We start from the raw sequence: 13,322 nt of genomic DNA, 5'->3' as shown, positions 1-13,322 counted from the left end.
ATATATTAATATTAATTTATAAGTTTGTTGGGAAATTGGTCGTATGAATGAAGTATGTGATTTGTGATGAGTTAATGTGGTACAATGAATAACTTGATAAAATGATAAATGTGTGTGTGTGTGTGTGCCCGTATCCGTGTCTATGTTATGAATAATGAGATAAATGTTAAATTAAGAAATTTCATCGCAATGTGGTAAAATACAAGTATATGACCAAAATGTGGTTCATGATATAATGTGATACAGAGTTCAATGACATAATGTAGTGTGGAGTTCCATGATAAGTTATGATGTCTTGTAAAGTGACTATTTATGGAGTATAGTAATGTTAGTAGGCATGTAAGTATGTTAAGTTATATGCATGCTATGAACTGTTGCACTTATGCATTGCATGATCATGAGAGGTAGGAGTTTATCTAGGAAGAGAAGTAGTGAGTTAAAATCCACATGGTATGGTTACCATTCAAAGCTCCATAGCTTGCCTAAATTTATTTATATCTATTGTCTTATTTGTTCAACGAGGGACTATCCCATGGTTTATTAAGAGACTTGAACCTATTATAGTTCTCTACTTATTTAATAAGGAAGCTAGTTTAGGGAGAAAGAAACCCTCATAGTGTGAGATTTGGGGGAAACTATGACCCACAAGTGAGTTAAGTAACCTTGGCCAGGTTGCTTCTCACGCATGAAAGGATAGGGCAATCTCATATGGACAAGCCCGTTGTGACATAGTCCACGATTTTATGTTAAAGGCACAAGGTAGATATAAGGGATGTAATAATTATGCATATTGTCATTAAGGGCACATGATTATTTATTTTGTGACCCTTGTGAGATTTGATATTAAAACATGTTATACGTGTAACATCCTAAATTTTAATTCCCTGATTAACTAAGATTAATTAGGATAATTAAGTAAATTATAGTGGTGTGTGGCCAGAGAGGTCTAATGATCATACTTGTTTGTGTTTCAACCTTAATTATGGGTTCAATATAAAGTCAGGCCAAATGAACATTGAAAAGAGAAGAAAATAGAGATTTAGTGCTGATGTGCCACACGCTGTGGCATAAATCACGTCTACCATAATGTACAAACACAACTAATACAAAAAGGGACCTCTTTGTGTCATGCGCTGTAGTGCATGCAACATTTGCCATGATGCATTGCCAATTTCTATAGTATATCAGCTGCAAACTAAGACAAAAATAGAGATAAGAGAAAGGAGAAAATGAGAAAGGCGTGCCAAGCTCTACTAAGGTTTATCTTTGGAGGATATTTGGGACATTTTGAAGCTATTAAACACTCAAGGTAAGTACCCTAAACCCTATTCCTCCCATCTTCTTCTACATTTATGAGTTTATAGTTAGGGTTGATAGTGAAAGGTGATTTTTGATCCATATAGGTTATGGATTTGAATCCATTGACTCAAATGGAGCTAATGGGATGTATTATAGTATCTAAACCTAGATGTGTTTCGTTTTGGTACTTTTGGTGGTTAGGTCCTATTACTATGCAAAAATGACATTAATGAAGGCTATTAGAAGAGTATGATGCCATTGATGGGAGTTTACTGGCTCATTAATATTATTGAAACTAAAGAGAGTTAATAAACCTAATGGGTAAGCCCAAACTTATATAAAGTTGGATGGTTAACTTGGCAAATTGTAGATTGAGCTCTTAAACACTGTTTTAGCTTAGGAATTCAAGCTTGAAAACTATAATATTGAGAGGTAAACCTTTAACCTCTCAAAGGTTTGAGATAACTGGAGGAACCCTACTTTGGGTAGTTGTATGTTAATTATGATATGATGTGAAATATGTATTTAACATGTGGATTGTGACTTGTAGACTTATGTAACATGCTATGAGATCATGTGTTGCGTCATTTCCTTGATATGAAGAAAAGATATAAAAATGATTGTGAAATTGATTAGTTAATGATGAGTTTTGACAAAGACGTATGTGTTGAGTTTGAAAATAGTGACTATATGTGAAAATGGGTAATATAAAATTGTGTCAGGTTATAACATTAATAGACCCGTAAGGCAGTGGTAGGCCTAAGTGGGGCAAAAGATCTTGAAGGGTGTGGTGAGATGTTATGCTTGGAAGTAGAAATAATATTGAGAAAATGAGATTTGTGAAAAATAAGTAGACATCATATACGGTATGATCAGTTGGCAAGACTTCACCTAAGGATTGGGAGTAGTTAAAATCTATATGGTATTTAGGTTACCCTCCAGTGTACGAGGGTATAATCTTATCCCACAGTTTGTCAAGGGACTATCCCAGAGTTTGTCAAGGGACTGTCTCATAGTTTGTCAAAGGACTAAAACCTAATTTTCTCTACCAGTTTATCAAAAGGAATAGCCCAGGGAATACGACACCCTAGAGATTTGAGAGTAAGGGAAAACCATGGTCCGAAAGTAAGTCATATGATTTTTGACCAAGTTATACCATACGATTGGTGAGCTTAGATAGTCTAGTCACATGAACGAAGCCTTATTTTGTGGTTTCAGGTAGGAGAAATAAGGAGGGTATAAGGTTAGTTATTCATTACCTGTGTAAGTGTATGACATGTTACATATTTTGAGTTGTAGTAAATTTTAACATCCTCAATTTTAAATCCAGATTAATTAAGCTTCAATAGAATAGTAAAGTAAATCTTTGAGGTGTGTGGCTAAAGAAGCCTAATGGGCATGTTTGATCTTAATTTCAGTACCAAACGCAGGTCCGAAGGAGAATCGAGTCACCCGGGGATAAAAGAGAAAGAATTTTTGAAGGGAGTGGTTTTGTGCACGTGCCGTGGTGTAGGGTTAGTCCACCACGTTGCATGCATGCCAAGACACATGGGAGAAGCCCTCTGTGCCATGCGCCATGAATTTTACAATATTAAGTCGCAAATCTAAAGTGAAAATGAAGAGAAAACAAAAGAGAATGAAGGAGTGGCGAAAAAGTTAAGCTAGGGTTTGAAGAAATTGATTGTTAGGAGTAATTTGGAGCTCATAAACACCCAAGGTAAGCTTCCTAGCTTAAATCTTCCTCTCTTCTTTCATTTTCTTAATGGTAAAGGTTAGGGTTTGATTTTTAATGGTGATTTCAGTCTATAGAGGTTATGGGTCCAAACCCATTGACTTTAATAGAGTTAATAGGGGTAAATTGAGCTAAGTAAACTTAATATTTATGATTTTATGATGATTGGTAGTTGGAGGACATTAAATGTCTGAAATTCCCATAAATTTAGTGGTTAGGAATAATGTGGCTTTAGTAATGCCTATTTAAGAGCTTAATGTCATAAAAGAGAGTTAAAGGAAACAAAGAAACCTTATAGGTACTTCTACATGAATTTAGAGTAAAGCTTGAGTATTAAGAAATGATGAAAATGCTAGTAAAAAATAGCTAAATAGATATTGATGTTTTGCATGGTAAATTCTTGTAGTATAATTACCATTGGCACCATTCAAGCTTCTTGGAAGCTTTGGGAATGAATAGTTAAGGGGTGAAACTTATATGTGTCTATTAGTTTATTGATTTATGAAGTATCATTGAAACGTATAAACTAGAAAAGAATGCAAGTGTGGCTTAAATTGTGAAGAAATCCACTAGATCACATTTGTGAGTTTTATGTCTTATGATGCTAAGTTTTCCTTGAGAACAATAGTGGTAGATTTTTGTATTAATGTTATTGGGAGTGCAATAATTTTTACAATTTGAGAAGTTTAATGATTTTACTAGTGAGAGGTATAATGATCGTGATTTGGGAGTTCAATAACTTGTTTAGTTTTGAAGTTTCATGAAATGTGTTTAAGAAGTTCAATGATTGTGTAATGATGAAGTTCAATGATTTTAAAGGTGTGAGGTACAATGATTGTGATTTGGGAGTTCAATGACTTGTTGGGTTTTGAAGTTCCATGAAATGTGTGTGAGAAGTCCAATGATTATGTAATGTGATATTCTATGAATTATACATGTGTGAGTTATGGCATGAATGTCCATTGCATGATCTTAAGAGGCAGGAGTTCATCTAGGAAGCGGAGTAGATGAGAAATCCACATGGTAAAGCCCCATCCTTGTGGTGGATTGCCTAGTTTAATTATATCCTTACTATTCTACTGGTTTAATAAAGGACTGTTGTTAACCTCTAGAAGTTCATGTTATTTCATCATATTTTTCTTAGATTCTAGTCCATTTTGGTTTAATTGTATATGTTTTTATTGCCCAATTTAGGAAAATGTGCATTTTGTTTTGGGCTTGTGTTCTTGGCTTTAATTTGATATTTTTAGCCTAATTTCATGTTATTTTGATTAGAAGCATTTCTGGAGCTTTGTGGATATTTTTGGAAGGCGTTTGGATGAAGAAATCAAGAGCTAATTGAATGATTTTCGTTAGCTGTAAAAATAGTGCAAAACTGTCAAAGTCGTCCCAAAGTCGTGACTTTTCACCGCTGTCAGAAAAACGCTGCGTTTCATTTATTAGAAATTCGTTGGCTAGGATACATATAAGCTGAGAGCTCGACACAGAACGCATTCTTCAGACTTTTAGACACTTTTGGAGCTTGGTTGTGCTAGGGTTTGGGCATTGAAAGAGTTGGGATCAAGAGATTGAAGCTTTGAAGACATTTGGAGCTCATTTTCTTTGGTTTTTCTATTCCTCTTCCCTTTCCTCTCTTGTAATCTGAAATGGGTCCACTTATTTTGTATATTTGTAGCTTGTAGATGATTATGAGTAGCTAAACCCTTTGTTCTAGGATTATTTGGAACCCTTGTATGGATTAACACTATATTTCTCCTCTCTTTTTGTGATTAATGATATATATGTGTTTATTTTACTCTTTCCTTAATGCTTCTACTTGATTGGCCACCATTTAGATGTTGGGTTCACTTAATTGATGCTTGAGAGGGCTAGGTTGAGTGTAGAACTTGGGTAAAATTGTGTAAGAACTTGATATTTGCATGTTGAATGGATGGTTTTGCTAGTAAGATAGAGATATACTTGCTAGCCTTGCATAGCCACATTAGGGTTGGTGTTTAAAATTGAGTTTTATTAATTGTAACAAGAGATTGGGCAATTAATTTAACTAAACACTTGTTCATGACTTGAGAGAGCTTGTCCAAGTATTTTTAGAACCCTAGGTTAGCACTTATTTCCATTAAAAGCATTTATGAGAGGAGGTAATTTTGGTGTTATGAAATGCAAGGGGAACAATTAATCCTAGGTCCTAAATTGTGTTGGAAGTTTGTGAATCACTCACTTTTCTTTATTTTTTAGAGTTAATTTCATTTGCAAAATCATTTTCACCTAATTTTGTGTAGCTCAACTTGATCAAATTTACTTAGTATTTTGCTTGAGTATAGTTTTCTAAACAAATCCTCGAGGGAACGATACTCTACTCATTTTATATTACTTGCTACGACCCATGCACTTGTGGTGAGCAACAAGTTTTTGGCGCCATTGTCGGGGATTTGCTTTTGAAAATATTTTGATCAACCTTAGACTAGTAATATTAGATTTCGCTTGAGCTTTGTAGATATTAGTTCTAGATTTTTATTTTGTCTTTGTTCAGTGCTTTTGTTTTAGTTTGATACTTCTTGGGTTGTTTCTTCTTCAGGTACCTATTTGGCATATGCAAGTCATAAGCCCAGAAGGATTGGAAGTGATACTTGAAGGATTGACAATCTTTGAAGAAACCGAGTCTCCTAATTCTGAAAGAACTCCTGAAACTCAATCAAGAAACATGGCAGAAGACCAGTATGACACCGCCTCAGTCAATGACTTTGCTAACCGAAATCTGAGGGGTACTCAATCTTGTATTCGGATGCCGGAGTTTCAAGCACATACTTTTGAGATCAAGCCCGCCATGATCACAATGCTTCAAATGAATGGTGTGTTTCATGGTCTATTCAATGAAGATGCTAATAAGCACTTGATGTCTTTTATGGAAGTATGTGATTCTTTCAGACAAAACGGGGTGCCTAAAGATGTCTTGCGCTTACGGTTATTTCCAATTTCTCTACAAGACAAGGCTAAAGAATGGTTCAATAATCTTCTTGAAGGTTCTATTGGTTCATGGGAGGATCTTGAGAACAAGTTTAGAGCCCGATTCTTCTCTGATGATAAAACGGTGGAAGCAAGAGATGAATTTCTTAGCTTTAAGCAATATCCAGAGGAACATCTCTATGCAGCTTGGGAGAGATACAAGATGTTGATGAAGAAATGCCCTAATCATGGAGTGGACAAATGGGTAGTGATTCAGATATTCTGTAATCGTCTGAATCCATCTTCGAAGGCCATGGTTGATTCTATCATAAATGGGGGATATCGGAATGTGCTTGTCAATGAAGTTTTTCGCCTCTTAGACCAATTGTCTGCGAACAACACTCAAAACACGGATAGAAGGAATACATCAATGGTGACTAGTGCTAAAGATGATTCCTCTTCCCAGATTGTATCCATCTTGAATGCAATGAATAAGTGTTTTGATGTGTTGGAATCTCAAATGCAAAGGGGAAATTCTCATAATGTGCATGCTGTCCAAGCCATTCCAACTGTATGCAATCAATGCAATGATATGCACATGCCTGATCAATGTCCTCTTTATATGACCACTGAGTCTGTCAACTATATGGGCAAGTTTCAAAACCCTCACAACAACCCTTACTCTCAAACATACAACTCAGGATGGAGGAATCATCCTAATTTTTCATGGAGTCCAGGGAATTCTTCAAATCAACCTTCATCCTCTAATGTCAAGCCACTTCACCCTCCGGGTTTTCAAGTTCCACCAAAGCCAATGCCGGTTAAAGAAGAAGAGTCTAGAATGGAAAAGATGCTAGCACAAATCTTGAGTAATCAAGAGTCTGCAAGAGTTGAAACTAAGGCAACTCTTACTCTTCATGATACCGCAATCAAGAATCTTGAAGTACAAATGGGGAAATTGGCTTCACAAATGAATGCTATGTCAAGAAGTAATCTCCCTAGTAAAACTATTCCATATCCTAAAAGGGATGGTAAGGAGGAGTGTAAAGCAATCACTTTGAGAAGTGGGATGCAATTACCCGAAGTTCTTATGCCAAGTGCAAGTGGTGTGAGTAGTGGTGCTACTAAGGTGATTGTTGATAATGAAGTGATTAATGAAGAAATTGTGGTTGAAGAGTGTGACAACTCGAAGAATAATCAAGAAGAGAAAAAGAATGAAGATCAAGCCAAAAAGGTTGGTGATGAGAAAAAGCAACTAGAAGCCAAGCCAAAATATATGCCTCCACCACCTTTTCCTTAAAGGCTTAGAAAGCAATAAGAAGATGGCCAATTCAAAAAGTTTCTTGATATGTTCAAGCAATTGCATATCAACATTCCTTTTGTGGAAGCTTTAGAGCAAATGCCCAAATATGCTAAGTTCATGAAAGATGTGCTCTCTAAAAAGAGAAAGTTCAATGAGTTTGAGACGGTTGCTCTAACCAAGAGTTGTACGGATATCATTAAGCAACTACCTCAAAAGTTGAAGGATCCCGGTAGCTTCTCAATTCCGTGTCATATTGGGAATAAATTTTTAGGTAAGGCATTATGTGATCTTGGAGCTAGTATCAATCTTATGCCTCCTCTCTATTTTCAATAAATTGGAGTTGGGTGAAGCTAGACTAACAACTGTGACTTTGCAATTAGCGGATAGAAGCTTAGCTTATCTACGTGGTGTTATTGAAGATGTTCTTATAAAAGTGGATAAATTCATTTTTCGGTTGATTTCATTGTCCTTGATTGTGAGGTGGATCGTGATATTCCTATTATCTTAGGAAGACCATTCTTGGCAACCGCTAGAACCTTGATTGATGTTGAAAAAAGTGAGCTTACTATGAGGGTGGATGATGAGCAAGTCACTTTTAACATGCACAAGTTGATGAAATCTCCCAATGATCTTGAGCAATGCTTCTTTGTTGATATGCTTGATCAAGTTGCACAAGAAGAATTCAATGAGGCAATTCCTAATGATTTTTTAGAAGCCTTGTTGCTAAGAGCTCAATTAAAGACTCAAGATGGAGAAGAGTGTATGGCTATCATGAATGCATCACCGGTTTATCCTAGAAACCGTGTCTAATTTGAATCTCTAGATTTATCTTCTCTTGGTAGACCATCTTTGAAATCATCTATTGAAGAGCCACCATCTCTTGAGTTGAAGACATTACCCTCTCATCTTTGGTATGTCTATTTGGAAGCCAACAATACTTTGCCAGTGATTATTGCTGCGAACTTGAATGAATAACAAGAAGAGCAACTTGTGGAAGTCTTGAAAGCTCATAAGAGACCTATTGGGTGGACTATTGCCGACATAAAGGGTATTAGCCCTTCAATTTGCATGCATAAGATTTTCCTTGAAGACAATCATAAAACTTCTATGGAACATCAAAGAAGGTTGAATCCTATTATGAAGGAAGTTGTGAAAAAGGAGATCTTAAAATGGCTTGAGGCGGGCATTGTCTATCCTATTTCTGACAGCTCTTGGGTGAGCCCAGTTTAATGCGTTCCAAAAAAGGGAGGCATGACTGTAGTGGCTAACACCCACAATGAGCTAATTCCTACTCGCACTATCACTGGGTAGAGAGTATGCATGGATTACCGGAAGCTAAATGCGGCTACTAGGAAAGATCACTTTCCTCTTCCCTTTATCGACTAAATACTTGATAAATTAGCTGGAAGGGAATTCTTTTGCTTCCTTGATGGGTATTTAGGTTATAACCAAATTGCCATAGCTCCAGAGGATCAAGAAAAAACGACATTTACTTGTCCTTATGGAACTTTTGCTTTCAAGCGCATGCCTTTTGGGTTATGCAATGCACCAGCCACTTTTCAAAGGTGTATGATGGTAATTTTCTCTGATATGATTGAGCAAACTATGGAAGTCTTCATGGATGACTTCACAGTTTTTGGGGATTCATATGAGGAATGTTTGATCAACTTGGCCAATGTGTTGAAAAGATGTGAAGAGATCAACTTGGTCTTGAATTGGAAAAAATGCCACTTCATGGTTAAGGAGGGCATAGTTCTTGGCCATAGAGTCTCCAAAAATGGCTTGGAGGTAGATAGAGCCAAAATTTCAATAATTGAGCAACTTCCTCCACCTACTAATGTTAAGGGTGTGAGGAGTTTTCTTGGTCATACGGGATTTTATCGCCGCTTCATCAAAGACTTCTCCAAAATAGTCAAGCCTCTTTGCACTCTTCTTGAGAAAGATGCTGAATTTAAATTTGATGAGTCATGCTTGAAAGCATTTGAAGAGTTGAAGAAAAGACTTGTGTTTGCGCCTATCATGATGGCTCCTGATTGGAGTTTGCCTTTCATTGTGATGTGTGATGCTAGTGACTTTACTGTGGGTGCTATGCTTGGCCAAAAGAAAGAAAAAGTGCTTCACCCAATTTACTATGCTAGCAGAACACTTGATGATGCTCAAGAAAACTACACCATGACTGAAAAAGAGCTTCTTGCAGTGGTGTTTGCTTTTACCAAGTTTAGATCGTATCTTGTGGGTACTAAGGTGACAGTTTACACTGACCATTCAGCTTTAAAGTACCTATTCAGCAAGAAGGAGTCTAAAGCAAGGTTAATTCGATGGGTACTACTTCTACAAGAATTTGACTTGGAGATTATTGATAGGAAGGGTACAAAGAATCAAGTGGCGGACCATCTTTCTAGGTTGAGTACTGATGCTCAACTTAAATGTAATGTTGTTATTGATGAAGCTTTTCCTGATGAGCAACTCTTTAAGGTTGACAATATTCAAACACCGTGGTATGCGGACATTGTCAACTATCTTGTTTGTGGCATCTTGCCTTTTGATTTGAAGTTTCATCAAAAGAAGAAGTTTCTCCATGATGCTAAGTTGTATTTTTGGGAAGAACCCTATCTGTTTCGCCAATGTGCTGATCAAATGATCAGAAAGTGTGTTCCTGAGTTTGAGCAACAAGAAATTCTAAGATGTTGCCATTCTTCGGACTATGGAGGCCACTTCGAGGGTGACAAGACAGCATCTAAAATCTTGCAAAGTGGTTTCTATTAGCCCTCTTTATTCAAGGATGCATATGACTTTGTTTTAAAGTGTGATAGGTGCCAAAGGATGGGTAATATCTCTAGAAGGAACGAAATGCCACTTAACAACATGCTTGAAGTAGAATTGTTTGACGTGTGGGGCATAGACTTCATGGGACCATTTCCCATGTCTTTCAACAATTAATATATCCTTATGGCTGTAGACTATGTCTCAAAATGGGTCGAAGCGGCGGCATTTCCCACTAATGATGCTAAAGTGGTGCTCAAGTTCTTGAAGAAGCATATTTTCACCCGCTTTGGAACACCAAGAGCCATTGTGAGTGATGGTGGTACTCACTTTTGCAACAATCAATTTCAATCACTCTTAAAGAAATATGGTGTCAAGCACAAGGTCGCACTTGCCTACCATCCTCAAACTAATGGGCAAGCTGAGATTTCTAATCAGGAAATTAAGAAGATACTTGAAAAGACGGTAGGAGTGGCAAGAAAAGATTGGTCCACCAAACTTGACGATGCATTGTGGGCTTATCGAACGGCTTACAAAACTCCTATCGGCATGTCTCCATACCAGTTAGTTTTTGGGAAAGCATGTCATCTACCGGTAGAGCTAGAACATGGTGCTTATTGGGCTATTCAAAAGCTCAACTTTGATTTTAAGGCCGTGAGTGAAAAGAGACTTCTCCAACTGAATGAACTTGATGAATTTTGGTTAAATGCCTATGAGAATGCTAGGCAATACAAGAAGAAGACAAAGAGATGGTATGACAAGAAAATTTTATGTAAAGCATTTGAGCCAGGCCAAAAAGTACTCTTGTATAACTCTAGATTGAGATTATTTCCTAGCAAACTCAAGTCTAGATGGTCGGGACCGTTCAATGTGGTCTAAGCATTCCCTCATGGTGCTATTGAGCTAGAGAGCAATGAAGGAGAAAGATTTAAAGTCAATAGACAACGAGTGAAGCATTACTGGGGTGGTGAGGTAGACCGTGAAGCAATTACCTTGCCCTTATCTGATGCCTCTTGAAGGAGAGAAGAGTCAAGCTGAATGACTATAAAACAAGCGCTACTTGGGAGGCAACCCAAGCTCTAAACCTTATCTTTTGATTTTTCTTTTGTAGATTAGTTGTTTTGGTGAAGTTATGTGTGATCTTGTCTCTTTTGTAGGTTAACAAGAAGATATGAGGAAGTATAAGCCTTTGGAAAAGCAAGAAATGTGCCCAAAGAACAACAGAGCATAAAAGGAAGGAAAATTTCAGGGAAGTCAAGCTATTTAAGTTGTTTTTATGCTTATAAACTTGTCTTGGTAATTATTTTGAGCTTCTTGAAGTAAATGCAATTTTTTGTGGTTTGATTCCCATGAAAAATGGTTCTTTTTGGGGGTTGATTGCATTTAAATTGAAGGAAATTGTGTATGGTTGATGAATGATGGTTAGAGATATATTTTGGAGTGATTTGAGTGTTTGGAAGAGGTTTTAAGGGGTGAACAAATCAGATTTTTGAAAACAGATTGCTGCAGAATTTTTGCTGTCAAAAGTTCTGATAAGCATCCAGAGAAGATGAAAGTCGCGACTTCGAATTTAAGCCTAATCTGAAAGTCATGACTTTGGAAAAAATTTCAAAAAAAAGTTAAAAATTTAAAAAAAAAGAGAAAGAATTTTTTCCTCTTGTTTTTTTTCTCTTGCCCAAACTTTACTCTTAATGAATGCTAACCTCACTCAATCACTTTAATACAAACCTTTTCCCCCTAAATCTTTCAAGTTCTTTCCCTTGTCACTATCCGTAATTCTAGCCACCTGAGCTTTGTCCACTTTCGTTCTTCTTTAGCATGAATCACATTTGTCATTCATCCTCCTCTCTACCTCAAAGTCCCAAGAGATCATATAGATTAGCTTGTCTTAATTCTAGTTCTATAGTTGTTTTGTTACCTGTGGATATTGTTGAAATACTCTTTTGTTACAGGTTGTGCTTTTTGTGTCTCTCATGCAACCTTTCTATTGTTGTTTGGTTGTATAGTTGCATAAGAAAGGGCCCTTACTTTCCTCTTTTGACAGTGAGGACACTTTTCAATTTAAGTTTGGGGGTGAGGGTATTATTTTGGTTGATTTGACATGAACTTCAATTTTGAAACTTAGCTATTTGCTGTTCCTCTCTTTTAAAATTTGAGCTAGATTGAGAAATTATTTGTTGAACAGAATGTGTGATCCAATAATAGAACGTTGCTTAAACTGTATATTTTATAGGAAGTTGTGATAAATATTTTGGCATGCTTGATTTGCAGGGTTAAGGCTTGCTTTCTAATAATTTGTGAAATTTTCTTTTGCACTTTTGAATCAGACAATGATTTGAATGCCTCTATTAGGAAATTTTGTGGCAAGTTTATGTGCATTTTCTTTCTCAATTGAGAAACTCTAGAACCTATCTTGGAATCTCTTAAAGCATTTTAATCACTTTGCATGAGATTAAAATATGATTTGGGCATTCTTTCAAATGCGTTTGAGCCTTTCAAGCCCACCTATTGCATCATTTCCACTTGAACTCCTTTTTTGAGCCTGGAATTGAAAATCTTATGTATTTTCTTTTTAAAACCTACATTAAACCTTAGCCTCTACAACTTGAAAAACCATGAACTACCTTACCCTTGAGATAAATGATAAAAAAAAATTATATGCTAGTAGGGAAGATTAGTTTAGTTGTTCAAGGAGGTGTTGTTATTGTAAATCTGGGTGTGAGGAATGGAAATGAAGTTTTCAATTTTACTAATTGTACTCCTGAAAAAAAAAAGTATAAAAAAAATAGAAATATACATGAAAAAAAAATGCAATGAAAAAAAAAGAGTTTCAATATTAATAAATTTGGAGTACAAGGAATGGTATTTGAGATAAGTTTGGGGGAAAGTATTTGGCTAGCAAGGATGGAATGGTTGGCTTCTCATTGTCATTTATCTCAAGTTCTTTGAATTCCATTTATCCTTTCATTTCAATAAGCCCAAAACCTTCGGCCACGCTACAAGCCTATAAAGTCCCATTGATTTTGAATTATGTGAAGTGATCTTTTAGTGGAGAGAGAAGAAGAGTTTAGGCATATGAAGTCTTGATATTGAGCTTGTTCCATGCATATTGAGTTGTTACATTTTGACTTGATAGTTGCAGGAAAATCATTTTCTGGTCTCACACACACACATTTCTAAATTGTTGGAAAGCATGATCTTAATTTGTGAATTGGGCATTCCTTTATATTTTACTGCTATCCTCTTTAACATATATTTAGAGCAACTAGTGAGGATATTTTC

The 13,322-nt window shown here is 36.2% G+C and overlaps 1 non-coding gene across 1 annotated transcript; it reads right to left on the bottom strand.

Annotated features, from left to right (window-relative positions):
- Nucleotides 1–6,123: 6,123 nt before the first annotated feature.
- Nucleotides 6,124–6,229, bottom strand: LOC129319122 (small nucleolar RNA R71). The gene has a single exon (XR_008595433.1). It is a non-coding gene; the product is annotated as a small nucleolar RNA R71 (small nucleolar RNA).
- Nucleotides 6,230–13,322: the final 7,093 nt, after the last annotated feature.

Source organism: Prosopis cineraria, unplaced genomic scaffold (assembly GCF_029017545.1).
Source record: "Prosopis cineraria cultivar Desert tree isolate PC_DT_omini unplaced genomic scaffold, ASM2901754v1 PC8, whole genome shotgun sequence".
Classification (NCBI taxonomy): Eukaryota; Viridiplantae; Streptophyta; class Magnoliopsida; order Fabales; family Fabaceae; genus Prosopis; species Prosopis cineraria.
Note: the sequence above shows the minus strand (reverse complement) of the source record. Positions and strands in the feature narration are given on the sequence as shown.